The sequence below is a fragment of the Bicyclus anynana genome, chromosome 4 (genome assembly GCF_947172395.1).
Source record: "Bicyclus anynana chromosome 4, ilBicAnyn1.1, whole genome shotgun sequence".
Taxonomy (NCBI): Eukaryota; Metazoa; Arthropoda; class Insecta; order Lepidoptera; family Nymphalidae; genus Bicyclus; species Bicyclus anynana.
In genome coordinates, this window is record NC_069086.1 from 18,158,953 (window position 1) to 18,186,748 (window position 27,796).

A 27,796-nucleotide genomic window follows, 5' to 3' on the forward strand; every position below is an offset into this window, starting at 1 on the left:
TTCGATGAACGAATGACAGCTACGTTTTTTGTGCGCAACCTATTCTGCGAACCTTTCACTTTTCAGGCGTTAGTATTGAGACGTACATAGTGTATGCTGCGGGGCAACATACACCTATTTAGACAGTCGATCTGAAAGAGTAAACTTTATTTTTCTTTAAAATCCAATAAAAATTAAAAAATATCTTTACGTTGAGCTGGAATCGAACTATGGCTTATTAAGTATTGCCTCTTAGTTTCCCACCGCTTGACAAGTTGAGTCGATATGATAACGTCGAAATGTGTTAACTTGATGCACGGCTTGGGTGTTAGGTTTATATTCGTTACGGAATTTCTTGATTCGGTCGCTGCTCTCAAAGGTTGCGATAATAGCTATGCAATAGCTTAAAAAAGTTACGTTAGTTATACACGTATGGTATGATAAACGTGTCGTAAATAGTTCTTCACGTATGTCGGCACGATTTCGTATTTTAAATTTAGAATTCTGAGTTGGGGAGTTTGTGGTGAGCACATAATGGTATAGTAGTGAGCCGTGATAGCCCAGTAGATAGGACCTCTGCATTCGATTCCGGAGGGTGTGGGCTCGAATCCGGTCCGGTGCATGCACCTCCAACTTTTCAGTTGTGTGCATTTTAAGAAGTTAAAAATCATGTGTCTCAAACGGTGAAAGAAAAACATCGTGAGGAAACCTGCATACCTGAGAATTTTCTCAATTCTCTGCGTGTGTGAAGTCTGCCAATCCGCATTGGGCCAGCGTGGTGGATTATTGGCCTAACCCCTCTCATTCTGAGAGGAGACTCGAGCTCGGCAATGAGCCGAATACGGGTTGATAATGATGATGATGATGATATAATGGTAAACGTACTTTAGCTTTTAGCGTTCTCTGTTCTGAGGGTAAACGCATAATATGTAGCCCACCGCACATTGTAGCAACGTGGTGAGTCTAACCATTGGTTTATGGGTGGTGGGTTAACTAAATACTCTACTGCTGTAGATAAACAGCCATACCATGTAGAGGGAGAAATTCGGTTTAAAGATATTTTTTTTATTTCTCCAAAAAAAAAAAATTAAATTTTTAAAAAAAAAAAAGAAATTTCATTTAAAACAAACAATAAAGTGTTACGAATGAAGATCCGAAACCTTTCAGTAAGGATGAACTTTGACGTCGGGTTTGTGCCAAAAAAGTCCAAGTTAATGTAAAATAAAGCATTTTACTTTTGTAAAGTATCTCTTCCAGAAACAGTTGGTACCTACCTAAAGCAAACTTAAAGATTTAATTTCATATTTTTGTTAAATCAACATCGCACACACACATGTAAAATGCCAAATATAATAAATAAGTAACAACACAAACTTTTTGAAAAAACATGGATAAGTAATAATCATAGTGATTGTTTGATATCAAGCAATATCACTAAATCCCGTCAAATCACATTTAAGCAATGTGCTGAATGTAAGCTCCAAATATTGGCACTTATGAGACAGAAGGCCTATTTATTGCAGACCATTAAAAATCCCTAGTTAATGGTGATGAAGACGTGCAAAAGGAATTTAAATATTCAAAAACATACATCCAGTCGAAAATACAAACTATGCTTTTTTGGAAGTTGGTTTAAATTGTGTAACGCTAGCTCGTAAATCTGGCTCAAAAAAGAAAGGGAGATCAGTGAAGGAGCCCTCAAGAAGAAATTAAAGAAAGTTTTCCTTGGGGACCCCATCACTGACGGATTTACTTTATAAAAATTGTCTTGCACCTTTTTTAATTTATTTTATTATTTCATTTTATAATATTAAATTCTTAGGTTACCTTAGTTTTAAGTATCTTATTAAAATTAGATTTAGCAATTACTTTTACATAATCATTAGAATAATGAGCGTCAACTCAACAACAAACTGCCTGTACAGTTTGGCGAGAGTATAGATATGTTCAATAATTGTTAAGTGTTATCAATAAAATAAATTAAAAAAAAAACGTAAGATGTGGAAGCACCCTAACATTAATAAATAACTCAAAAGAAAGCCATTCCTGGTGCTTGCATCAAAGGAATGGTGTGTGATGGTCCACATCACTGCATAATAAATAAATGCTCTGAATATAAAAACAAATGCACCGCGTCGTTTGTTTGTACAAGCCCCAGACGTTACCTCGATATATGATTCGTAAATACCATCAATATTTTTCCGTCTCCAACGATTTGGTAGAGCTTGCAACGATTATAATACATATTATATCGATGTAGGAGAAATAACGATACGTTATATAAACGTAGATACGTTGATGTTTTTTTTTTTTTTTTATTCTTAGCGGAAGAGGGCTAACTTGTTAGGAGGAGGATGAAAATCCACACCCCTTTCGGTTTCTACACGACATCGTACCGGAACGCTAAATCGCTTGGCGGTACGTCTTTGCCGGTAGGGTGGTAACTAGCCACGGCCGAAGCCTCCCACCAGCCAGACCTGGACAAATTAAGAAAATCTCAATCTGCCCAGCCGGGGATCGAACCCAGGACCTCCGTCTTGTAAATCCACCGCGCATACCACTGCGCCACGGAGGCCGTCAAAAAATTTTTTATCGATATTGGACATTGTATTTCAAATCTAGTTTGTGAATTTTAATCATTGAGTTATTCAATAAATCTGCGTAATGTTTAACATAATACTATGTCACTTTAAATATTCGTAAATCGAATTACGATCTATAGGAATTATATTTATTTAATATATTATATTTCTTTAAATGAAAATTATAATAAACATAATATTTTTGCATCAAAATTAAGCAGTTTTAGAAGATTATAAAAAAATTACCTACAGAAAAATAAATATCATCAGATAGAAGCAGGCGTTACTTTGCGGAAGTTCATCATGAATATAGAATAAATTTTCGCGGAGGATAACAAAACAAATAAATCATTAAAATTTATTTCATATTTTATATCATATTCGTAAATATCATCGTTTATTTGTTTAAGGACAAAAACTCAGTGGACATTGTAAAGTATTATAAAATTTAATTAATATTAAACTTAAATTCGTTTATAGTATATTATTTAAATATTATAACTATTGACTGTGATATAAAATTAAATATGATTTTGAACTGTAACTAATAATATCATCTTTATAATTGATTAATTGTGATTATTCATTATCGATACTTTCTATAGTATAAATACATCACTAAATGTAATGTTCTGAGAACGGGTTGATACAACCGAATGAATAGGTTAGAGCGGATTTTATTACAGTTCGGTTTTTTATAACATTCCGTACGACTGTGCTTCGGGAACTTTATTGTCGATGTTTTTGGTCATTCCAAACTAAAATAGGGCGAAACAGGGAAACTGTCGTGGTCATTTTGTTATCCGAGACAGTACGAACACGATATTGCAGATCTTCTACGACTTTAATTATTTCCATCAATTGGAAGTAACAGCATTCATTGGGTATTTTTTACACCAAACAAAATACAAAAACAACGCTTAGGTATATTATACTAAAGCCATACACGATGTGCAGCGTTTAGCAAGAAACAAATTAGAAATGAAGGTAGAAAACGCATGTAATTTTAAAACTTATTTATTTTAAACTAGCGGACACCCGCAACTACGTTCGCATGAAAGCCTACCCCTACTATAAGTACCTATATACATCTCCTGGTTCTAAGCTACCTCTCCACCAATTTTCAGCCAAATCGGTCCAGCCGTTCTTGAGTTATAAATAGTGTAACTAACACGACTTTCTTTTATTTAAATAGATAATGTGTTTTTTTCTTATAAAATGTTCTTCAAAATATATCTAATTGTAGCTTATTAATCAAATTTATTTTCATTAATTTATCCTATACTTTTAAATTATACTAGCGGACGCCCGCGGAATTTAAGCTTTCAACCCCTATTTCATCCTCTTCTATTTATATTTTCGCATGTGTTATATTAAATAGTCCACTAATCTTTTTTCAAAACTATAATTCAAAACATTTTCATTTTTATTAAAAAAACTTCAACCCCTTTTTAACAATTTAGGAGTAGAATTATGAAAAATATTGTAAGACATTATTTTTAGTAATTGTTTTGGTAGTACATCATACCAGTTTTTACGTTATAAACTTGAAAAATGTAGGACTTTTCGTAAAAACTTTCAACCCCTGTTCACCCCTTCTGATTTAATTTTCGCGACTAAAAGTATCCAGTAACACTCTACGCATTATAGTCTCAATCGTGCTAAGTCTATTTTAAAATCATTCAGTAATTTCAGCGTAATTCCCGGTCAACATTAAATACGGACAGACAGACAAAAAATTAAAAATAATATTTTTGGCTTCATCGATTAAAGAAATGCCCTCCAAAATATCTTCAATGTACAGAATTTGGCCTGATACAGTTATTATAAGTATAGATTAAAGTTTCAATAAAAGTAAAATATAAAAAAAAGAATAAAATCACGAAAGCAATAAACTGTAGCAAACAAAAAGGCTTTGTAGTTCGGCCTGACGTATGAAGTTCCATTCAACTTGAGGGGGTGCAATTGTTGCAAGAACTGATTCGATCCGTAGGTACATTGTACTATGTAGTACAAAGAGATGCGACTCAACCGCTCGGGAGAGAGGAAAAAGCGATATATGAGACGGTATATTATGTTATTAATGCTAATGAACCAGGAAGAATGAACTGAATGAATGAAGAGTTTACTTTTCAGTACTTCCGGGGAAAATTCCTTCGAAACCAAAATCTGTAAAGTGTATTTAATAATAATTATTAATTATATTGTATGTTCATAGTTTTCGAATGTTAGTTTGTTTGTTGCGTTCACGGCGGCGCTAAAAGCGATTTTCGCAATTAAAAATCATGTATATTTTATACTCTTATTCCCACGAGAACGGGAACTACGCGGGTGAAACCACATAGGCTATATTTCTTCCCGTATTCTCACGGGTACGGGAATAATAATGTCAATAGATTGGTTTCTAGTTCTGTATCTACTTCTGGAGCTTCTTCTATCATCATAATCATCATTTTCATCATAATCATCACCCCTATTCAGCTCACTCAACACGTTGACCCAATGCGGGTTGGCACTTCTTTCCAACAGAAGTTGGAGGTGCATGCCCCGGACCGGATTCGAACCCAAACCCTCCGGAATCGGAGGCAGAGGTCACTGGGCTATCATTTATCTCCAATCTAGCCAGTGTGGTGGACTATTGGCCTAACCCCTATCATTCTGAGAGGAGACTCGAGCTCAGCAGTCAGCCGAATATGGGTTGATAACGAATTAGATTGTGTCACTTTGGATGCCAAAGCAACTAAGTGATACAACAAATGTACCTATAACATTTCTAAAAGAGAATGCCAGATACTGACCCAGTCCTAGCTCAACTCATTTTGCGGAAAATGTAAATGTACTAAAAATATCCAATTTTGAAATAATTATTTTTTAATAAACCATTTTTACTGCTAAACTTCGGAATAAAAATCTGCCAAAAAAAGTAATTATATCCATTTCTTTATTTCCTCGTTGCAGACATGGCAATACTTATTTTTTAAAAAACCTTATTTCGACCTTGGGTTCGAGCCCTTCAAAGCGTTTTTATTCCATTTTAATCACTTTAAGTTCAAAATGGCTAGAATCTAGAGCAATGTTATACAAAAAAGTCAAAATGTTAAAATAAACTGTCGTAACACTGTCAAAACTGTCAAAACACCTCGGTGTAATTTAAAAATAATAAATTCAAGCTTGTTTCAATGTATTTTAATACCCCTAGTTTTAAAGGGTTAAAAGGTAATATTTGTTTAATAGTACAAAAAAACAATAAAATGATATATAATATATTGTAGCAAATTAATTTCTTTTAGTGGGTTAAACTTCTATACATTGTCTGGCATTGTGCTTTAGTCCGATTTTTCGTCTCCCATCTACGAGTAAAACAGAGTTCTATCAATCAGCCGCGTCCAAGTGACCGGGACGTTAATCGAATGCGCCGCTACAACGGGCGCTACGGGAAAAGCGCGCGAAAACTACTCTGTAGATGAATTACGTCTCGCCCGAATAGAAACGTCCAAACGTGTTGGTTGTTTTCAGGTGGGAGTGAATGAGAGTGAATGCATTCGTTCATTCATATCATAGATAATGATGAATGAATGATTATTAACACTGTAGTTAGATTATATTATGTAATGATTCATCACGAAATCTCGAAAACCACTTGCAGTACAAAGATAAAATTTGGCAGGGAGGTAGTTTATAGTTAGTAGATGTCCACTAAGAAAAGATTTTGCGATAGGCCCGGATTAAGGAGGTCTAAGCGCGGACGAAGTCGCAGGCGTCCGCTAGTATTCAATAAATACGTCATTGTCAATTTCTATCTGACCTGCCCCACTAGCCAAGTGGCACGTCGATTCTCTTTCTACGATCGCTAACGCTTCGAAAACTTGTAAAAAGTTAGGAATGACAGATCTTGATCTTGTGATCTGTCGTTAGCAAATGTCATTCCCATACATCTTTCTAGTTTTCGAAGCGTTAGCGATCGTAGAAAGAGAATCGACGTGCCATTTGGCTAGGGGGCAGAAATATTCGATTCACAAACGGCCAAACGAGGGCACTTCGTTGACAGATAGCACCGAGGAGGTCCTTAACGACATTTTAAACAATTTTATACCGCCATAAATAAATACGAGAGGACGCATTAGAGGCTAATTTCGTCACCATTTCACGACCGCGGACGAAAAATAGTAACGGATTTTCCGAACTGACTCAGTGATAGCATATTTCGTTTAACACTCTTTAATGTCAGGCGTAATGTTTTTAAGCATTATAATAAAGTTTAATAAACGCGTCGAAAAATGCGCTTTAGTTTTTTGCGACTTGGCTTGGTTAAATTTCTGTTGTTCCTTTCAGTTGAAATTTTAACAGCCTCCGTGGCGCAGTATGCGTGGTGGATTTACAAGACGGAGGTCCTAGATTCAACACCGGCTGGGCTGATTGAGGTATTCTGAATTGCTTTACGTCTGGCTGGTGGGAGGCTTCGGCCGTGGCGTACTATGTCGCATAAAAACCGAAAGGGGTTTTTATTTATCCTCCTCCCACCAAGTTAGCCCGCTTCCATCTTATATTGCATCATCACTAACCATCAGGTCAGATTGTAGTCAAGGGCTATGTTGTAAAGAATAAAAACAATGCATTTATACACACATAAAATGCATTTTTTTTATTCTGTTTTTTGATTATGTTATCAATTTTGGTTAAACGTTTTAACCGGAAATAAGTTGACCGTACGTAATGCGGTTATTGGTAAGGGTTTTTTAAAGGTTAACTTTGTTAGATTAATCAGGGATAGTGACCGAAGAACACAGAACGATCCTCGTCCTTAAATTATTATTTGAAAGAATAGGTAATGGTAGTATATGGTGATTTACGTTATTCTACGTTTTTAAATTATTTATTTACTTTCGTAGATGACTTAATGTAATATATCCAAAGATTGTATTGAATATTTATATGTGAAACGGATCTAGACATTTTAAATATAAAATTATTTTTATTCTGGTCTATTTCTTAATCTTTTTAACAAAAGATTAAAGGTACTATTTCGAGATATGTATTATTTAGGTACTCAATCGGGAACTAAGTGGGGAAAACCGCGGTTTACAGCTAGTGAATAAAGTTTTACAAGCTTCTCAAGATAACACAGCTAGAAAATTCGTGCGACTTCGTAACGTGCATTTTTTGTTTTCCCTTGGGACTTGGAACTTCTCGCGGTAAAAAGTAGCCCATTTCGTGCCTCGGAGAGCATGTTAATCTGCCGCGGTTATTGTCGTTAAGAATTCAAATAATTATACTTTACTTACTAAGGACGAGCTTTAAATCACTAGCTGACGCCGCGAGGTTTCACCCGCGTGGTTCCTGTTTCCGTAAGAATACGGAGGTAATATTTAGCTTATAGCCATCCTTGATAAATGGGCTATCTAACACTGAAATAATTTTACAATTCGGACGAGTAGTTCCTGAGATTAGCGCGTTAAAACAAAAAACAATGTTTTTCCTTCACCGTTTGAGACACGTTATATATAATTTCTTAAAATGCACTCAACTGAAAAGTTAGAGTTGCATGCCCCAGAACAAATACCCTCCGGAATCGGATGCAGAAGTCATATCCACTGGGCTATCACGGTTTACCACCATGCTCTGACCATAAGAAATTATGAAGTTTACACTTGCTTTAGAAGGTAGCAGTTTTCAAGGGTGCAAGTTAAAAACTTAATTTTATGATATTATCATAAGAAATCAGTTTAACATAAAGTGCTAAATATGTATATTGTACACTTCTTATCCCGGAAAACTAAAGAGTTCCCGCGGAATAATAAAAAAAAATAATGAACATTATCTAAGTCAGGCGCCCGCGCGCGCAATAAACGTCAGAATTTCATACGCAAAGACAACTTCGACGGCCGGACGTCGGGCCTGAAAAACATGATTAGTGATTGTTTAACGTAGTGCGAGTGTAACACGCCCGACCGCTATACGGCGGCGATGTGGGTCAACATTGTCCAAACGCCCGCGCGATGAACTACGAGCCGTATCGAGGCATCTTTCGCAACGCTTACATTACTGGCCTGTTACCTACAAATGAAAATAAATATTTTTTTTCCATGCCAACAGTTGACGAAACCTGGCCCATGCCGCTTGGAAACAAACATAGCTAAAACACAACCTTGGCGGTACGGGATAAGACGGACCAAGCTGCTGTACTACTTGATGGTAAGTGAAAAACCATGGCCTATAAGACAGAGGGCATGCAAGGATCTCATCCTACAAAGTGTGTCAATTGACCTGAGGTGTAAATGTTAAGCCTCATGTGGTTGACTAAAGGCACTAAATTAAAAGCTCAACTTGAGCCTTAGTTTGGTCGAGACTCGCGGAGAGTGTCTGTCAAATTCTAGAAAACGACTGATAACAAAGCGACAAGGTATCTTTAGATGAACTATTTAAGGCCAATTTTGTCCCCATAATATTACATACACCAATGATGTTATACTGTAATTATTATCGACATACACTATGAAATATTTTAAAGGGGATGGTTTTAGTGGCCTCAATCAATTTTTAGTAATAATTATGTATTTCTTATATTTTTTTTTGGGTATTTCTCGGAATTGTGAAATCCCATAGCGTTAATTTTAAATCTACGGTTTTACTTATATTCATAAATATTGATTATTAGCAAAAAATAAAAGAAAATAATTATATGCACCTTTTACAAGATTATTTGACTCAATTTTGACATATATTTTCCCTTGTTCGTACCGTAACGCTGAAATTGAAACATTTCTCCGCGAACCGTGATGACGGGTTATATGAGGGTTGAGGAATGGCGTTATAAAATATGTTTTCAGTGTTGGAAGTAGGTGCTTTACATCGTTTTATGGGCCATAGACGACTTTACGTGGCGATAGTCGACTCGGTGCCGAACGGAGATTTATAGTGCTTGCGTTGTTCCTTAACTATAGTGGCTCGAATTTAAATGTTAGCCTGCAGGCCAAAACTCCTCACCTCAACTAGGCCTGATGGGATCATTCATTTCATTTATCAACCCATTTTCGGCTAACTGCAGAGCTCGAGTCTCCTCTTAGAATGAGAGGGGTTAGGCCAATAGTCCACCAGGCTGGCCCAATACAGATTGGCAGACTTCACACACTTAGAGAATTAAGAAAATTCCCTGGTATGCAGGTTTCCTCACGATGTTTTCCTTCACCGTTTGAGACACGTGATATTTAATTTCTTAAAAAACACCACAAATTAAATATGCCTGATAGAGTTATCTCTACAACCTACATGTCAACTAAGCCTGACTACTTAAACACTAAGCAGTGTCAAAGATACTATAGCTAAACTTAGGGACCTAGAATTTCTTATTGCAGTTATATTGATCGCCGGTCGATCTTCCAAGACATTTTTAATATAAATTACCTGAAACATTGTTTTATTTGACACGAGCATAAATCACCAAATGGCAAGTGATTACCGCTCATGAAAATGTACATAAAGATTTGAAATAAATTTTCATTGCGAGAGAAATTAGTCGCTTTGTCGTTAATATTAACATTGTCGCTAATCTTTCTTCAACAGAAAAGAGTGTGAGGTTCACCTGATGTTGAGTGATTACCGTTTATAAAAACGTACAGAAACAGTGCCGAATGAACACAGTAATTTTTTAATGAAAAAGGTAGTTTAGATTTAATTTTGTTATCAGATATATTCCATTTGCTGGTATGATCCACGCCTTCACTCTCATAGGGTTCGAAACACCCTGTAGCTTTTGCACTTTTCAGGCGTGTTGTGTAAACGAGCATTAACTCCATATCAATCAACCTCGTGGATTATAGTTTAAATTACCTTACTTACCTTTGAGGTGTGAAGAAGAAGAAATATACAGACTTAGAAACTAATGTACAATTGGCGCTAAAGAGCGATCTCTTCCAGACAACCACCATGGAAGAGAAAAACGTAAGTACAGATTCGGGTATGCGTACACAAAAAATTAGACAAAGTTAGGTTGTGTTGTGTAAACGAGCCTTAACTGCATATCGAACAAATTCGTAACTATATTGGTCAACGTATCCTGTACATGCTTTTCAGATTGTGTTGTGCAAACGAGTTCTAGCTTCATAACAACGAAGCTCGCTATTGTATTGGTTGAATCTTCCATGCATTTCAGGTATGTAAATGAGCCCTAACTCTATTATGATTAACTTTCTGGATATACGGGTCGAATCAACCTGTACATACTGTTCAGATGGGACGTGTAAACGAGCCTTAACTCCATACAGATCAACCTCGTAATTATATGGGTCGAATCACTCTGTACATGCTGTTCAGGTGGGACGTGTAAACGAGCTCTAACTCCATACAAATCAACCTCGTGGTTAGATAGGTTGAATTACTTGTACTTGCTTTTCAGGTGTGTATGAGCCCTAACTCTACAACGATGAACCTCGTGGTTATATGGTTCAAGTCACCCTATACTTGCTTTTCAGGTGCGTCGACGAGGTGTGTATGAGCCCTAATTATACAACGAACCTCGTGGTTATATGGTTCAAGTCACCCTATACTTGCTTTTCAGGTGCGTCGACGAGGTGTGTGAGCCCTAACGACTGACCGACGTGTCGGTTAACTTCAAACACTTTGCAACAAACCTGCCGGCGGCCGCGACAGCGAACTCCCACAAACCTTACGGACACATTTTAATGCACGCTTTTTATTTTGTCATTAACCTTCGAGGTGCTCCGGTTTCGAATCGGCAACGTTTTATTTTTGAAACACGGTTACGCGTCGGCAACAGGCGTTGGGAACTCGCAGTTCCCTGCACTCACTGAAGTGACGCGACAGTTGGAGTCGAGTCGGAAACTTTCGCGTGTCAAAAAGTTGAGTCGAAAAAATAAATAGTTCGCGAGTGAGTGGGCGGAGACGCGCGGCGCCGCGTGGAGACGTTCGACTACTGACAGTACGCCGCCTGGCCGCTGGAGCTGCTCTAGCTCGGCCAGTATGTGCAGTCTATTTATACACCTAAGGAGACTTCCCACCGGCGGCGCTCGAAATATGCTTAAAGCTCACCAAATATACAATTCATTAATTAACATTACGTGCAATTAATGAAACCTAAAACACATTTTGCACTTTTTAGAAAAGCTCAAACTCTTATTCCGATACATTAGAAAAAAAAGAAAGATAAGACGTTTATTTAAAAGTTATACCACATATCACAGTGTCTTACACTAATTGTAGTGTCTAATACCTCGACCAGCAACAGGTTAATTCATTATCTTTGACGTATGCTAGTTGACATAAACGAAATTTTGACTCTATGTAACGAATGTCATCTAGTGTTTACTGGTGGATATCATATGTAGGTGACATTTTGTCAATTGATTTTACGTTTATTTTAATAAGTTGATAATAAAGACCAAAATAGTGAATAGACGACATGGACATGTCATGACCATAACCCAAGTAGTAAAAACATCATACACCACTCTGTTATGTTTGGCACAACCTTTAAAAAGGTCCATCTCAGCGTTGTGCTGAAGCATACAGCGGTGATTTTCAACTGGCACCCTTTTCAGGTGACAACACGGAAAGATTTGCCGGAAAGAAGTACCGATAAAAACTTAACAACTCTTAATTAAAATCTGAAAAGCATGTTACATAATAATTTTAACTAATGTAAATGTAGGTAATATATTTTTTTTTATAGTAATAAAATTGAGGGAATAATGGAAATGGAACACTATCTATCGCACGTACTCGTAAGTAAGGAAAACTTCGTAGGGCAAGGAACATATCCTCCTATGAACCGCCCTAATTATAGTGCGGATACACTAGAGGCTAGTTGAGAATTGTGAACAGCGGTAATCACTTTACATCAGGTGACCCGCATGCTTGTTTGGTCGCTATTTTGTCAGTATACAAACATTTTATATAAGCACTGTCGAAAACTTAAGTTATTTAGTGAGTAGAGACTCTACCACCAGGTAGAGAGCTAAAATATAGTTCACAATTCGTATTATCCTGTCTTGTGGAAAAGAAAGCAAAGCCGATTGCCTTCACAAAACTTTGTCCTAATTATATTGGAAAATTATTATTTTATTGATTTTACCCTATACCTTCCGATTATAGTAATTAATGAACAATGTGACAAAATAACCAGATCCGACTAGTATTGGTCAACAGTACCTAATGATGTTTTTCGAGATATCGTGTTATTAAAGCAAAGAGGCCTTTATAGGTTCCATCTCCTGGTATAATCCTTGTGACCTGTTTTGACATCTGGAATTGGGTTTATTAACCATTCCAGTTAGACGAAAGTTCTTAGAACAATGTTTTTAAGTAAGTATATATTAATAAGTTTTGACAAATGTGCATTTTTTTGTATTTGGGTTTTTTGCCTGTCAATAAAAATTCTTATTATTATTATAAACTTCTCAATAATAACCATGATTATAAAGACTAATGTTCTTTCAATATGAACATTGTAACATGAATAAAAACTTGTGAAAACTAAGTTTTCCACCCGGGCGCGGGAAAACTGAGTTTTCCACCGCGCCGGTGGAAAGGCAGCCTAAGCTGGAGTACGGTAGCGCGTGCAGTCGCTACATGAACATCATAATATTTGAAGTTATTGGGTCGGCGGCTGACGAAACACGCGGCTCTGTTTATATTCCATATAATAAAGATAATTGGAATCGCCTTACTAAATCCTTCGTCGACCTGGCACGGACTTGATAAGGAGGTCGATTCATACTTTACCCACTAACTACGGTTTTATGTAGAGGTTCTTTGGTCAAGTATTTTTTTTAGTATTTACAAGTTAGCCCTTGACTACAATCACACCTGATGATGCAATCTAAGATGGAAGCGGGCTAACTTGTTAGGAGAAGGATTTTTTTATTTTTTATTTTTTATTCTTTACAAGTTAGCCCTTGACTACAATCTCACCTGATAGTAAGTATGAAAGCGGTTCGAGTAGTCGAGCCAGGCAGAATTACCAGCAGACTTAGTAGACTAGCCTTGTAGCAGCGTCGTGGGTCTAAGCTCCATACCCCCTCGCCTATAAGCACTGAGCAGGCTTGGTTCTGTAGTGGGTCGTTAAATAAGGCTGATAATGATGAAGTAGCCCAGCTGTAGCAAAGTGGCACGTCAATTCTCTTTCTACGATCGCAAACGCTTCGAAAACTAGAAAAATGTATGGGAATGACATTTGCGTGATACAAAATGTATGATATCGATTTTGTTCTGATACTTCAGGCAGCGTGAACGCCGTCACGCAATAATGTTTCGTGGTGTAATTATTGATCATAAATTGTTTCCTATATTCGGCTCACTGTTAAGCACGAGTCTACTCCCAGAATGGTCTACCATGGTGACCCAATACAGATTGGCAGACTTCATACACGTAGAGAATGACAAAAATCCTCAGTTATACAGGTTTACACACGTAATATTTAATTTCTTAAAATACACATAACCAATATAAAGAGATATGTATAAATAACACAGGAGCTATTTAAAGATGTTATCAGTATTAAAAACATACTGAACTGTTCAGTCACCTTCATCTATAATTATAAACGACTAGATATACAAAAACAACAGCCACGAATCCTACGCCTCTTGATACGTCGATAAATATTGGAGGCTGATTTATGGTATGTTTGATGTACGGCCAATAAAACTTAACAGTTTTTACGGGCGGAGTGTATTAACTAAATGCCACCTCTGTCAATCACGTCTGTCAGGAGCTGTCATAACTCCTCACTGTTATATTTAACTGCCGCCATTAAAGAGTAAAATTTTTTTTTCGCGCTTTATTGTTCTTTAACTGTCAAGTAATAAACACGTCCGGGATGAGAATTTTTAATGACTTCTTTTTACACAAAGCATGAGTAATGTTTAAAACTGCTTTTGTATAGCACCAAACGTGTAGGATATACTAGGTACCACGAGGTGGAATGAGGACATCAAGCGGATTGCAGGGAGCCGCTGGATGCTTGCGGCTCAAGACCGTTTACTTTAGAAGTCCATATAAGAGGCCTATGTCTAGCAGTGGACGTCCATCAGCTGTTAATGGTGATGATGTACCTATCATATCAGCCGATGGACGTCCACTGCAGGATATAGGCATTTTGTAGAGACTTCATCACGATCCTGAGCCGCCTGCATCCAACGAATCTCGGCGATTCGCTTGATGTCGTCAGTCCACCTGGTGACGGGTCGACCAACACTGCGCTTTCTAGTGCGGGGTCGCCATTCCAGCACCTTGGGACCTATAGCATGTTCAAAACATATCCCAACGAGATAATACTTAGGCAGTTTGGCGTTTAACAATGTCAGAGTGGACTAGAAGTTTGGCTAGTACTATATTTTTTAACGTGACAACGTCTTATAATTCCATGAAGCCGGCTGCACTCTCGAAAAAAGATGACGTCATACGTCGTTCCCTCGCTCTAGGGTTGCCAACTTTTTTTTACAAGAAATAAACTATATTCTGGTCTATGAAGATTATTAAACAGTATTTTAGATAAACGAACATTTGCAACCATTCCATCAGTATTTTCTTATGACGTTGTCACGTTCAACTATCGTCTGTAAACCGACTTTACAGATAACCGATTTTTTTTATGAAATACTTTCGTCATTAGTCATTGCGGACAATAGGCAGATTATAATCTCGCGACTTTTGAAATCCCAACGATCGATCTGAATTAAACAAAGTCTATTTATAGCTCCAAGGAAAACTGAATTCATCTGTAAAAGTCACACAAACAATTCCATTAGGTGTTTTTTATTAACATTGCGTGGCAAAACAGACAATATTACAAAGCGTTGCCTAAGTTTTTTGATACCTAATGCTTTTGAATGTAATACTCACACCATAACTAAAATAAATTTTTGTCATTATCTATTTTTATATAGTTATAGCATATAGTTTTAGCTGAAATTATAGTAATTTTTGTCTAAGAGTATGTCAAAGACTTTTCTATTTTTTATTATGTATTTTTAAACTTTTCTCTATTTCTTATCAGAGGCGTAGCTACTGCCGTATCAGCCATAACAATGATATGGGGTCCCCGGACTACAGGGGCCCCGTATCCCGTATCTGGATCTGCAGGACATCGGCCTTTTGAGGGAGGAGGAGTGCGTCAGGGAGATGTGATCTTTCCGAAGCTATTTACCGCCGCATTGGAAGACGTCTTTAAGCTTCTGGACTGCAACGGATTTGGCGTCAACATCAATGGCGAGTACATCACTCAACTGCGGTTCGCGGACGATGTAGTCAAGGGTTACTTGTAGATAATGAAAAAAAATCCCAGTAGATAGCAGTAGCGGTAACTTGTCTCAAAAAACTTAGCAATCAGTAATCTGCTCATACAAATGTAATCAAATACTTTAATACATTTAAGTTGGGCGGTCGTCGGCTGCAAACTTCGGCCCGCTGTTTGCGTTGGCAAGCTTTCTGCTAAGCTATGAATTACGTTTCACATTCAATGCATATTATTTGATGAAAGCCTTTGTACAGAGCTAGTAGTTATTCAATGGCGAGCGAGATATTTGGAAAAGCTACAGAACATTATTATGAATTAAGTAATATGTAGTTTTATTTTATTTTTATTTTTATTTTAGTTTTATTTTTTTTTTGTCAAGGCCTGAAATAAACAATTTTATTTTTATTTTTTTTATTTTTTAGTAAGTACTTCACATTATATTATTATGAGTTAAGTTCAAAAATAATTGCTTAGATTGCCCTGTATCAAAGTAAGGGGCCCCAATAGACTAGCGGCAAATCCTGAAAAATCTTTTTAGTTTTTGATACAACTCTATCACCAAAAAATAAAATTGGTGCCATAATGTTTGTTTAGACATACCTACTTCTTTTTATCGAATGTAGGTACATTGAAATAAAGTAAGAAAATAGCTAAATTTATAACTTTCAAATTTTGTTAAATTAACCCGAGAAAAAAAGATTGCTCTTTAAACTTTTGTAATTTCTGAAGTGAAACTCTAAACGTATTTATAAAGTTCAACAAACCAGTATAATAACTGGGAACAGAGTCAACCACGCACGATCTCCAAAGCACGATTACGGTATAAGTTAGTTTAATATTTAAAAACTTGCTATCCGTGCTTGGCGGCACCTCGGCTACTGGGAAACTAAAATACTCCCTGCATTCAACCGACAAATAAGACGAGATTTTCAAGATATCAAGTTGTTTTCTACACAAAAACGTACCACAATGCTGAGCTTCCGCTTACAAAAGTACCTTCCGAGTAAGCTAAAGTTAATCAACGATTTTTTTTTTTTAAATTAAATATCACGTGTCTCAAACGGTGAAGGAAAAACCTTTTTTTTTCCTTCACCGTTGGAAACACGTGATATTGAATTTCTTAAAATGCACACAACTTAAAAGTTGGAGATGCATGCCCCGGACCGGATTCAAACCCACACACTCCGGAATCGGAGGCATATCCACCGGGGCTATCACGGCTCTCATTCTAAAATGGATCATTAAAAACAGCCTAATTACGACTGCAACTATAAAATCAACACAGATATGTTAGGAAGATATTAACATGAATTACAATATCGCCATTTTAGGAACATTTACTCGATCGAAGAATTTCGCATTTAGAGGGTGGAGGAAATAGAACGCAAGCTTCGGTCTAGGCAAGTTAAAAATACCTTTAGGCATTTTATTGAGTGCTCTCTCCTCAGGGGATGCAAGAGCGATGCTCGCGAGCCGTTCAAGTGAAACGAGAACTGTAGCAATACCTTAATGTACGGTTTAAAAGATATTTAAATGGTGAAAATGAGCCACCTGATATGTTCCCGTAGGAATCATCATTATCAACCCATATACGGCTCACTGCTGAGCTCGAGTCTTCTCTCAGAATGAGAGGGGTTAGGCCAATAGTCCACCACGCTGGCCCAATGCGGATTGGCAGACTTCACACACGCAGAGAATTAAGAAATTCTCTGGTGTGCAGGTTTCCTCACGATGTTTTCCTTCACCGATTGAGACACGTGATATTTAATTTCTTAAAATACACACAACTGAAAAGTTGGACGTGCATGCGTTGACGGATTCGAACCCACACCCTCCGAAATCGGAGGCAGAGGTCATATCCACTGGGCTATCACGCTACTAGGAATACGGGAGTAAAATATAGCTATAATACTTGCTGATAATGTCGCATTAGAACATGTAGCATAGTGGATATGATCTCTGCCTCCAAATCCGGTAGGTATAAGTTCGAATACGGTCCGAATCATGCACCTCTAACTTTTCAGTTGTGTGCATTTTAAGAAATTAAATAACACGTGTCTCAAACAGTGAAGGAAATACATCGTGAGGAAACCTGCATTGGAAGGCAGGTTCTGCTGAGAAGAAACCGGCAAGAAACTCAACAGTTGCTCTTTTAAAAAAATCATACAGTATTATAATTTACAATTGATGACGAAATTACAATTTATTATAGTTTTACTTTCTGTGAGAAGGTGGAAGCTGATCCAATGGCCTCCAAGCGCTTTTATCTTTAAGTAACTCATCAATGTTGTAGTAACCTCGACTAAGTAAATGTTTTTTAACACTTTGCTTAAAGCTATGCATTGGCAGGTAAATCACAAAATAAACATCAAATCTATTGACGTAATGTCATTTATATCCTCCAGTAAGCACCGGATGACATTAGTTACATAGAATCTCAATTTCGTATATGTCAACTAGCATACGTCAAAGATAAAGAATAAACCAGCTGCTGCATTTATAGGATCTCTTATATATGATAACTCATTTCAACAGACATTCTTTCAAACAAATATAATTCTCGTTAACTCAACCTTCAATATATTTGTAATCTCCATATGTTTCATATGTTTAGTGAGATTAAAAATGGCTCCTGCATATTATTCAGCGGATGCATAACACTTCAAAGGACCGACGGTAATTATCACCCGCTCACCGCATGATGTATTCTCAATTCTCATTCTCGCAAACGTGAGTCAGCGGAAATACGTAGACTCAAGGTACGTGTAGGGCGGCCACATATGGTCTTGCACAACGATTTTATACTGATAGATATGTTATGTGCCTACAAAATCACCGCATGGTGTGGTCCTTCGACAACCGGTGGAAGGTGATACAGAACCAGGTAAGTACCGCGGCAGGTAAAGGGATCTCAACGACGTGTGTCATCCAGCCTCAGAATGGGGAGAGTGAAGAAAAGGGACAAGGAGTGAAAAGAGTAAATAACTTTTAGGGAGTCAAGAAGGCGTCCCGGGAACACGCAAAGAGCAAGTACCGGGTTCGCCCTTCCTCGATTTGGCCCAAATTACCGAGAGGTTGAAAGGGGCATGAGAGGTGGTGGGTTGTCCCTACTCCATTGAGTTGCTACGCTACTAATATTGTGTTTACTTACATTAAATATTTAAGTATATATAGTTTTTACACACACACAACTCGACATTGTAAACAATATTTAGATATCAATTGTTTAAATAACTTTCGTTGTTTACTATGAGAATAAATGAAATTAAGACAATTAGCCACCTTTGATCGCCTCACTTTCGACGCGCAATAGTATAAAATCTTTGGTCTTACACGTGACTGAAAATAGTAGTGACAAGCGTGTATGACAAATAAGAGTATGACAGTTTTAAAAGTCATCGTTATCTTGCTGTCGCCATACTCCGCGCCAGGAAAGAAGTCCCGCGCCTAAAACCTGAACTAAAATTGACAGCACCTTACATAAATGACAATAAGACCGCCATTGTCAAATGACAATAAGCTTCATTGAGACGTTAGCGCCGCGTCTACGGGACTTGTATCGTGGCGCGGAGTGTACATAGAACTTCATGGTCTATGATCCGACATTAGAAATATATACTCTCATCTGTTATTTATTATTGACTAAACTAACTAACTAAACCAAACTAAAAGATGTTAAACTAAACAAAATATGTCTTTGAATACCAGTCAGGAAACAAACCCTGGACTTGAGAACCAATAAAAACCCGGTGTGGCATAAAGGTCGTCCAACATTCAGACTCTCCGCTGAATGCTCCATAAAGGTGGCCAATTGCTATTCGACTTTTTTAATTTTCATGCATTCTATATTGTGACGTTAGGGTTGTCAATCATCTTTTATAGTAAAACTACGATTAATCCCAAAAAGCGAAACTTTGCATTTTACTTTTGGTTGTATAGAACAACTAGCAGACGCCCGCGTTTTGTCGGCGTGGAATTCAGTTTTTCAGAAATCCCGCGGGAACCACGGATTTTCTGGATGAAAAGTAGCCTTTGTGTTAATCCAGAGTTAAATCTGTTTCCATTCCAAATTTCACCAAAATCGCTTCAGTAACAGACATCCAAACAAATATCCACACAAAGTTTCGCGTTTATAATATTAGTAGGATAGGATTTATAATATTAGTACAATTACTGCAAAGACAAAGAACAAATTGTAAACCTTTTTGTTTATATAATAATTATTCCAGAGTTACTCGGGAGTTACCGAAAATAATCTTGTCATACTGACTGAGTAATCTAAACCAACGAGACTAAACTCTTGGAAAGAGTTACATGAATTGAAGAGACAATAAGTACCTATACATTAAAAAAAAGAAGTAAATATAATTTTGAAATTACAAAAACAAATATCTGTGGTACATTAAGAAAGATACCTTTTGTCGTAGAAAAATCTACTACAGTAGAATTTATGCTCCTAAAATTTATCGTATTAAATATTCAATTTTCTAATCGTAGCCAGCCCTACATAGTTGGGGTACAGGTCGCGGAAGGCACTGGCCACATCGCATCTGACTGTAAATTGTTTCGCAAATTTTTAATCAGTTACAGGCGGCGTATTGCGCACTGCACTCGCTATCAAATTTCTTTCAAATAAGTAATTGTAATTCCTTTATTTAAACCAAAATCTAAATGGAAAAAAAAATGGAGATAAACTAAGCCTTAGTTTATCTCCAGAACCGATTTTGAAAAATTTTTTAACACTACATTTTACATTATTTGTAAATATCGCTATTATATATATAGTCAGGGATCCGTAGAATTTTTTGTACAACTGATTTCTATCTAGTTATTTTTTGTGAGTAGCTTCATCTCGATGAGACGATTAACTTTTTTATACACTACTTTTGATAAACTACCCTCTTCTCAACTTGTATCAATAACGAGGTTATTAAAAGTTGTTACTAACCAGCTTTTTTTACTGTTGCTTAATTAATAATTATGGCCTTGAACGTAGCATGCTAAAAATAAAAAGATTGGATAAAATAAGACACACAAAAATAAGGTCTATTACAAAAGCCACCGACGCCTTGAGCTATGCACTAAAACTAAAATGGAAGTGGGCAGGGCACGTGGCTAGACTGAAGGATCAAAGATGGACTTATAAAGTCACTTTGTGGAGAGGCCCACAAGGCAAAAGAGGCAGAGGAAGACCATTGGCGAGGTGGGAAGATGAAATTAAAAAAGCAGCTGGCCCATATTGGTACCAAATAACACAGGACAGAGACAATTGGACATCTTTGGAGGAGGCCTTCACCCATTCTGGGGTTCTTGTGTAAAATAAAAGAATTACTAACGTTTTAACATATAATTAAGTTATTATAAAACTCTGTAAATTTATGCAAGAAATAAAAGGCTTTTTTTTTTTTTTTTTTTTTTATTTATTTATTTAATTAATAATTATACAACTTAATAGCCACAATGTCCTACAAACTGCGTGGTAAGTTATCTCGTTCCGATACTCGGAAATTTTTATTTCCTGGTAACTCAGTCAGCTATCAGAATCAAGAATTTTCGTAAATAAAATGAATGTTGATCCTATTTTCGATATACTCACGAAAAATTAACTTGATAGTAATCAGTTGTAAAAAATGTTCTACGGATCCCTGATTAGATAATATGTTATCCTCGTATGTGGTCAAAGAATCTTTATTTCTCTTAATTGTATTCTCACGGGTACAAGCTTTTATATCATATAAATTATGTAATAACTTTATAAATAGTTAATAAGTTCTAAAGTAAAAGTATTCTTTTTACTTTAAAACATTAAAATAAAAGTATTTTTTTAAAAAGGTTTTTCATTTTTTATTTTAGCATGTTGATTCACGTTCAATCTGACTGCAAGGTTCCTTTAGCGACTATAGGTAGGTACAATGAATGTGTCGACATAGTAAGATCAATGAATGGAACTATATCTGGGGCAAGTTCTCTTTAACTTCAGACGGCTTAAAGTAAGTGGTGATAAATCTCGACACGGTGGCGGTGAGGCTTAAACTTAAAAGAAAGGTGAATTGTACCATTTCGATGACATAGCGACGTGGATTACCATCCCATCTGCTTATCAAAAAGGTAACTAAAGAAAAGGAAAGTAATTTTGACTTAACATATCTACTAGCGGACGCCCGCGACTCCGTCTGCGTGAAAAACAATGTTAACTATTAACCCCTATTTTACCATTGTAAAGGTTGAATTTCAAAAATTCTTGAATTACGTATATTTTATTTCGTATTTTTTTATGATTTAAAATGAAGGACTTTCCATACAAACTTTCAACGCCTATTTCACCCTCTTTTATTTTTATTTTAGGGTCGAAAAGTACCCTTGCTTTGCTCCCATTTACCATTATTCTAAATTTCATCTCGATCTAAAGGTAACAGACAGACTGTTGATTCACTGGTGATCTTCAGTAATTTGCATTATTCATAAAATCAGAGATATATCATACTTCACTACTATCACTTGGCACTTGATACCTCTTGTGATAGCTATCGAGAGACTGCCACGAGGATAACATACCGAGAACTTGAAAACAACAGTTATCCGATCTTAAATCTACTTCCGGTCATGATACGTAGTTCAATGTATCCCAAGGTCAGTTTCCTGTTTTGCTACTTCAATGTACCAATGTATCATGACAGAGTTAATAAGACCAATATTTAAAGTTGCTAACACCAGTATAATGCTACTTAACACACCAGGCACATGATACTTAACACTTTTGTCTCTAGTTGATTCACTGTGAAGTACTTAATGTTAGTTTGCCATTTATACGTTAAATCAGATGATGTGTAACACCTATTCTTAAGAAATCGCAGTTATTTTCTATATCTTCAAAAACTCTATTATTTTCGAGATAATTAATTAATACATATCTAAGTATTTTAAATCTTACAAAATCTTCTTTATTGCTAGTATAATTTATGAAACCGTGTGCCGGTATTTTTTTTTACAAGTTAGCACTTGACTACAATCTCACCTGATGGTAAGTGATGATGCAGTCTAAGATGGAAGCGGGCTAACTTGTTAGGAGGAGGATGAAAATCGACACCACTTTCGGTTTCTACACAACATCGTACCAAAACGCTAAATCGCTTGGCGGTACGTCTTTGCCGGTAGGGTGGTAACTAGCCACGTTAGGTATTTATGAGTGTGACCACAAAACAATGTATTTGAATATACAGTGCATTGTAGCACGGTAGAGATAATCAGCTTATTCTGTCAGAAAAAAAGATAAAGGAGAACTTCCATTTGACTTTGCTATCGTGTAAAAAGGCTTAACCTCTCCCAGTTTATCCCTTAAGTCCGTCCGTCTCCACGTGTGCCCAGAACACAGACTATAAATTATAATTCGGCCGCGACATCTGTGGACGCACATTAACATAGTTCTGTTTCCGCTCTCGTCGCGTCGTTACAATTGGCGGCGGACATCACGTGTTTATTGTATTTATACCTCAATATTAATTGTCGCGGAAGCTCACGCCAGATTTTCACTAAATACACTAGCTAACGCCCGTGACTTAGTCCGAGTATAAAACTCTAAAGGTCGCTGCATACGTAACGGGAATAGGAACGGAGCCGCGAAGGGCCTTGGTGTTTTTTTTTTTTAATTTTATTTTTTTGTATTTTTTTTTTTAATTATAAAAATTACAGATGTTTAGTGTAACTGAATACCTACATAGCCGAGCATGAGCCATAGCATGAGCCGTGATAGCCCTGTGGATATGACCTCTGCCTCCGATTCCGGAGGGTGTGGGTTCGAATCCGGTCCGGGGCGTGCACCTCCAACTTTTCAGTTATGTGCATTTTAAGAAATTAAATAACACGCCTCTAACGGTGAAGGAAAAACATCGTGAGGAAACCTGCATACCAGAGAATTTTCTTAATTATCTGCGTGTGTAAAGTCTGTCAATTAGGCCAGCGTGGTGGACTATTTGCCTTACCCCTCTCATTCTAAGAGGAGACTCGAGCTCAGCAGTGAGCCGAATATGGGTTGATAATGATGAGTACCTACAACTACATCCTATTTACATAATGGGTTTAATTAATACTCAGCGTTTATGCCTTGCTTGGCGAAAACTGAAATATCCGGCGCTGATTTTCAGCTGAGACTCGTGTGACGTCACAGCCAGTTATAAAAATTAAATTGTTAAGTAAACACCACGTCGCCGTCCCTTCCGTGCCCGGAATGCTGTAGGTATACACATTGGTATCTGGTTAGCACCGCCTTCAAAGCGATCATCAGGTAATATGATGTTATTTTATGCTTTTTAGTTTAGTCGGCACGTTTTATATTTTGACGTTGTTTTTTTTATATTGAAGTTATATTTCCGAAAATCCTCATACCGGTCCGTCGGAGATAAATTACATTGCAAGTATGCAGCTTCTTCAGTCTTCTAATTTCGAAGAATAAACTTTCTTATTATAGAGTCACTCCTCCCAGTTTTGACGGCCTCCGTGGCGCAGTGGTATGCGCGGTGGATTTACAAGACGGAGGTCCTGGGTTCGATCCCCGGCTGGACCAATTGAGGTTTTCTTAATTTGTCCAGGTCTGGCTGGTGGGAGGCTTCAGCCGTGGCTAGTTACCACCCTACCGGCAAGCGATTTAGCGTTCCGGTACGATGCCGTGTAGAAACCAAAAGGGTTGTGGATTTTTATCCTCCTCTTAACAAGTTAGCCCACTTCCATCTTAGATTGCATCATTACTTACCAGGTGAGATTGTAGTCAAGGGCTAACTTGTAAAGAATAAAAAAAAATGAAAGGACAACAGGCACCAAAAATACTATTCCCAGGAGAAACAGATAAAAAATGAAGGAATACAGGTTATACAACACAGTAATATGTGTATAGGCTACTTCTTATCCCGGAAAAATCAAAGAAACCTAACTAATGAAATTTGGAACAAAAATATCCGAATTTCATCTAAATAGTTTCATTAGTTGCGGCGTGAAATAGTAACACACACAGACACACACTTGCATAAACTTTCGCCTATATAATATTAATGTAATTTAAAAGAATTGAATTAAATTATAACCCAACCCCTCTTTATGCCCCTACCCTTAACGTCACAAAGAATATGCTAAAGCCACACCACCTGAGCGCTGAAGAGTTGAGAGTCTCGATGCCGGGTGGGGTCACGACCTATTTGCGACTATGCATTATTATGCAGGCCCATCTTGCTTAATCAGCTCAACTCCTTAGGTTAACCTTATATTCTACCGCCCCAGATCAATTTATTGGACATACACATGCTTGACCTATTCCATTCAAATATTAAAAAAAAATACATGTGGCACTCAGGGATTGCCGCGGTAAAGCTAATGCATAGCACTTTTATCAACTTATGCAATTATAATTATTATTTATTTATTTTATTTATGAAGTATTTTTTTTTCTTTGGAAAAGAATAAATCGGCTTAATAAGTTTTGCCCCTTAGTTCCACACCACTTTTCCAGTTGATTCATTAGGATAACGTCGAAATGTGTTAACTTAATGCACGGCTTAGGTGTTAGGTTTAATTTCGTTACGGAATTTCCAGATTCGGTCGCTGCGCTCAAAGCCCGCGATAAAAGCTATGCAATAACTTAAAAGTTAGCCATGTATTTTTCTACTTACGAATACATTGTATAATGTCGTAATTACTGACGTATCACATATTTTTTCTTAAATTGGAGTGGAAAAGGTATTAAAAAATCCGAGTATTGAGTGACAGACTTCGTGCAAGTGAAGCCAGGTAAGATCGGTTGTATGTGTAATGTGTCAGAAGCCTTGATTTTGCTATCCTCCGCCATTTGCCACTTATCTAGATCAGTATAACCAGAGCAAAGAATATTGGCCGTTTTAGGTAATTACAATCAGTCTATTTAAAAAAAAAGGAAAATTTTTGGCAAGGGAATCTGTTATTTGATTTATCAGTTCTTCTATAAAAATAATTAAAAAATTTAAAGCTAATTGGTTCCATACCGCAGGTGTCAAGACGAGAAGTTACATATTACATTGTAGTTGTACTACTTCATCATCACTATTTATTATTCGTCCACACACACGATCACCCGCCTTCTAGCCACTTCCCACTACCTTCTCAATGTCGTCGGACCATCTGGCTGGAGGGCGTCCTACACTGCGCTTACTGGTACGTGGTACGTGGTCTCCACTCCAGAACACGTCTGCCCCAGCGGCCATCTGTTCTGAGACAAATATGGCCTGCCCACTGCCACAATTAGTTTGCTAATCCTTTGGGCTTCATCGATTAATTTCGTTCTCCTACGGATTTCCTCATTCATGATATTGTCATTCAAAGAGACTCCTACTTACTGTATGTAAGTAAGCATGTAAGTTATTATAGCAACATTTAGAAATGTAAATAAATAAAATCTAGCTACTAGTGTTGTCGATCGTAAAATTCAGCCGTAGCAGTTTCGTAGCTTATTGCTACGCCGTAGAAAAACACGTAGATAGTATCTATAAATAGATGGCTTTTAACTGCGTAGTTTCTATTCCCGTGGGAATACGGGAAAAAAAATTAGCCTTTGTTACTCCCTGATAATGTAACTTTCTATTGGTGAAATATTTTCTCAAATCGGTGCAGTAGTTTTCAGTTTATATAAATTATACAATACATCTAAAAATACAAATCTTCTTTTTTATAATATTGGTGTAGATGAATATGGGTGGTGTTACCAACACCAACAAACATGAATGAAGTTTACCATATAGATTGTAGTCTGAAATAGCACATAGGTCACTTCTCATCTGATTTTCCCACAGAAACGGGATTTCCGCGGGTAAGACCACAAGGCACAGCTATTTAATGATAATAATTATTCATAAATATTATTAATAGTACAATTACAAATTAATACAAGTAATTTTGTATACAATTTGTTTACATGCCAGTATAAGACAGTCCTAGTATACCTTCGGTAGCGTGATGTATTACCAAGAGGCCAATCAAAGGACGTGTATTCCGCAACGGACGGCAATAATGCCCTTTTTATTATATCGCAAAATCCTACATTCGACATTAGCCTTTATTACATTACAATAGAACTTTAAATTGACTGCTCAGAAATGTTGCAAGCATATCGTAAAAGATTAAAAGGGTTAATAGATTGCTTATAATAAAATAGTGAGCAATCTTGGTAGAGTGGTAAATAGATCATAATCAAACAACGTTTAGATGTATTTGATTGACGATTGCTGATAATAGTTATTCAATTTCTATAGGTATCCCTAATATTGTTAAACATAAAGGCTAGTTTTACCCGAATTTCTAAAAAAAGTATTTTTCCCTTTTACTGGAATCGGATAATAAATGAAAAGTAATAAGTATCCAATCAATGCCGATTTAATAAATAAAAGACAAAAATAGGTGTTTAAAGACCGCCCGTATGGTTGTATTGTATCAAGGTTTATTTTTTTAAGCGTGCTTGTATATAAATGTGGATACGAAACTTCGCTTTATCTACCTGGCAGTTAATTCCAGAACTTTAATATGTTATGATGTTATGATGTATCCAAAATATACCCTCATTCTTGATTTGTTTTATGGTAATCAATGTACATCGAGAATGGCTTAAGTATAGTTTTAAAGTACTCCTTAACCCTACATCCATCGGTGACAAGTCCGGGACTTCGCTCAAAGTTAGTTCTCTGCCACTCGAGGGCTTATTACAATCATTCTTGGTGGGAATTGAATACTAAAGCAAAACACAATTCTTGATGTATACATAAAGAATTGTGTTAGTTAAAATTCTAGCCCAATAGCTAGATATATTTGTAGTAGACACAGCTAAACTTTTTTGTGCTATTGCACCAAAAACTTCAGAAAAGACGAGAACTATGCGCGGAACTTTGATACCTAAGGCGCGGAGTATCTCTGCGTGATCGAATCAATTCGATATTCGCATTTGCGAGTTATACCAAACATCGTTACAGAATA

General features: G+C 36.7%; 1 protein-coding gene across 4 annotated transcripts in view; it reads right to left on the bottom strand.

The window, feature by feature from the left end:
* Nucleotides 1–27,796, bottom strand: part of LOC112055699 (innexin shaking-B) — a 117,084-nt gene that overhangs the window by 88,695 nt on the left and 593 nt on the right. The window contains exon 1 of one of the 4 annotated variants that reach the window (XM_052891647.1): nucleotides 11,366–11,478. The exons of 1 other annotated variant lie outside the window; for it this stretch is intronic. The gene's annotated coding sequence lies outside the window, so the exon portion shown is untranslated. Of the gene's footprint in view, nucleotides 1–11,188; nucleotides 11,479–27,796 lie in introns of those variants that run through there. 2 more of the 4 variants (XM_052891646.1, XM_052891645.1) reach the window with 2 other exon arrangements.